This window comes from Gossypium hirsutum, chromosome A11, assembly GCF_007990345.1.
Source record: "Gossypium hirsutum isolate 1008001.06 chromosome A11, Gossypium_hirsutum_v2.1, whole genome shotgun sequence".
NCBI lineage: Eukaryota > Viridiplantae > Streptophyta > Magnoliopsida > Malvales > Malvaceae > Gossypium > Gossypium hirsutum.
In genome coordinates, this window is record NC_053434.1 from 116,781,177 (window position 1) to 116,784,355 (window position 3,179).

The 3,179-nt window shown below is 31.0% G+C and overlaps 1 long non-coding RNA gene across 1 annotated transcript; it reads right to left on the reverse strand.

Moving 5' to 3' along the window:
- Window positions 1-218: 218 nt before the first annotated feature.
- Window positions 219-1,126, reverse strand: LOC107949319 (uncharacterized). Its single transcript, XR_005904536.1, has 2 exons — window positions 1,014-1,126; window positions 219-738 (listed from the first exon to the last, which is right to left on the reverse strand). It is a non-coding gene; the product is annotated as an uncharacterized lncRNA (long non-coding RNA).
- Between the last annotated feature and the right edge of the window lie 2,053 nt (window positions 1,127-3,179).

The following is a 3,179-nucleotide window of genomic DNA, read 5'->3' on the forward strand; positions in this document are numbered from 1 at the left end:
CATATTGCGAGAGATGAATTGAGCCTCAGGACACGCTGAATGAGTTGAGCTCAGGATCACATATCGAGTAAAGAATAAGATTAGGGCTGATTGAAGTCACCAGATTTTGTTTCCTTGAAGTTGCAGTGGAGCTGATCAAGGATATTAGATGATGTCCTTCTAAAGTTACAGAAGAGAAGACCACAAGCCTTATCTGACTAAAGCAACAGAAGAGCAAATTGAAGCTGTTAATCTTATATTTCTGAAGTCACAGTAAAGCAGATCGAAGTTACAAATCTTATATCCTTGAAGTTACATTGAAGTAGATTGAAGCCACAAAGCATATATCAGAAGAGGTAATGGATTGAACCAAAGCTACAAGATACGGAGGACTAAAAAGAGACTACCTGGATGAGAAGATCACCAAAAGAAGTCAAAACTTAGCGAGACCGAGCAAAATTGGCCTTTCTTTGTATCTTTGCTCTATTCCCGTTACACGACAATAAGCAAAGAGGGGCAGATGTTGTAGGCCAATTTTGGCCCGTTTACAAAATACCTAGGCCCATTAAACCATTTAACCCATCCTCAAACCCAAAACCTAAAATTAACCTAGCCCAACATCCAAGCCCAATCCCAAAACCCTAAACTCCCACTTGCCTCTTCCCACTCTCCCATGCTGTCTGCCACCAGCACCACTCCCACTCTCCCATGCTGTCTGCCACCAGCACCATCACACACCCCACCGTCCATGCCCATGCCCTGAAAACAAGCAAAACAGAAGCAAGAATAGAAAATAATAATGAAGTATGTAAAAATTAGGCCATATAAAAGCCACCCAAACAACAAACGAAAAAGAGGGAGGATGTACAAAAAGTTTGTATCAAAAACAAAAGAAAAAAGAAAAGCTTAGAAGGTGAAACTTCAATTTTTTTCCTCTGTTATCTCAATCTTTCTGTTTATCTTTGATTTGTTTTATTTTTTTTTCATTAACTTACTTTAAAACGAAAAAGAATCAAGGAAGAAAAGAGTCTTACCGGATCTACCCCGTGGCCGCTCCCCTCTCCATTCGGCACGGTGAACCGCCGGCGATGATGGGTGTTGAAACCTTAACTGAAGAAAGGAGGAAGAGATAAAAAGGGGGTTTGGGAGCAGTTTTTTAGAAAAAAATATATAAAGGTTAAATGGTTTTAAAATAAAAAATTGAAAAGTCAAAAGGAAACGGCGCCACTAACTATGATTTGTATGTTTCTGCTTTTAGGGATATTTGTCCCCCTGGTCCCTCAACCTCTCCAGTGCTTTGCAATTTAGTGCTTTAGTTACCTTTTTCCTATGATTTTGCAATTTGGCCACCTAATTCTCTGAGGTTTTCAATTTAGCCCCGTACCAAGCACTGCGTCTTAATGATTGGGGATATTTCTATTTTCGGTCCTCCCATGTTGCGCGCATATTGCAATCTGGTCCTCTCCTCCTTATTTTCTTTTTAAACTTTGTTTTTAGTTTAATTTTAGACCTGTTTTCGTTTTGTTTTTCGTTTTTTTATCTAAATATCCTTGTTATTTTCATATTATTAATATTATTTATTATTATTATTATTATTATTATTATTATTATTGCACATTAGTGTATATCTTCATGTATGTATATATATGTAGTAATGTTTCTATTACTTTATTTTAATATTTTTATTATAATGGCTTTTGTGTTTCAATATTATTATTATTATATATCCTTGTTAGATGTATACATATATATATATTACTGTTTTTAATACCTTTATTTTAATATCATTTTATTATATTTACCTTTTGGTATTGTATTACATGGTTATTATTATATTTATTAGTGAATGCCGCTTACCCCCCGTATATATTTTTAATACGTATTAATAGTCAATTTTTTTAATATATATTATATGAATAATTTATATATAATATTATGTATATATTTTAATATTATCAGTTATATATCTCTATACTATATGATTTCTAATACTATTATTTATATATATATTTTCTTAGTACCACATTATGTATATATCATGTATATATTTATTTTTACCCATATTGTATTTATTATTAATTTTAATACATTTATTTTATAATCCGTATGTATATACCTTTCTTATTTGTATTATTTGTGTATGTTGCATTATTGATTTTGTATTTATTATTTTCCCTATTGCTACTTATTATATTATTATTTGGTGTATATATATCTTTTACTATTATTAGTATAAATGTATTTTCCTTGTCCATAGTATTCCTAATATTATTGTATATGTTCAATTACACTATGTGTATTTGTATCTAGTATGTATATATTTAGTAATATTGCATATATATGTCTATTAGGCATTATATTTTCATACATCATGTATATATGTCATATATTATATTTTTGCATATTATCTTATGTATATATTACCTTATATTATTATTACTAAATGTACTTTATATTTGTTTATGTTTGGTTTTTATTTCCCTTTTAAATATTATTATTGTTTTGCTACTGCTCTAGTATTATGTTAATATTTTTCATTTGAAAATGTCACTGTTTGCATATTTGATTTATTTCAAATTCTTATTTCATGAATATTTTTTATGTTTTAATTACTAATCGAGGCAATACACTGATTTAACGTTAAGTCGTAAATTTCATCGCTATGTTGGATGGAATTTGTCGGCTCTTGTTAAAACGGTATATCCTTCTCAAAAATCAAAAATTGAAAGTTCTCGTCTTTTAAATTGGATCACGATTGGAATTTAAATTGAACTAGCATTTTTGAAAATTAAGACAGCACATGTTTAACAAGATACCAATTTTGGGCGTCGCGAGGGTGCTAATACCTTCCTCGCGCGTAACCGACTCCCGAACTCGAATTTTCTCTGGATTCTTACGTAGACCTAAAATTACCTTTTTTTAGAAAATTTAAAAAATAAAATTTTCTTCTAAAAAGAGAATTTATTAGGTGTCCGATCACACCTAGAAAAAAAAAAAGATCGGTGGCGACTCCTTTTTCAAATAAAATCGAGATTCAATTTTCAAATTTTCAATAATTACTTCGACTAGCGCCCGTGCCCAATTTTTAGGTCGCTACATATATATACATCATAAATATATAAAATAAAAATAAATAAAAAAGGAAAATTTCTAACCTTTTTTTGAGTCTACACGGTGGCCGGCGCCGGCGACCGACGGTG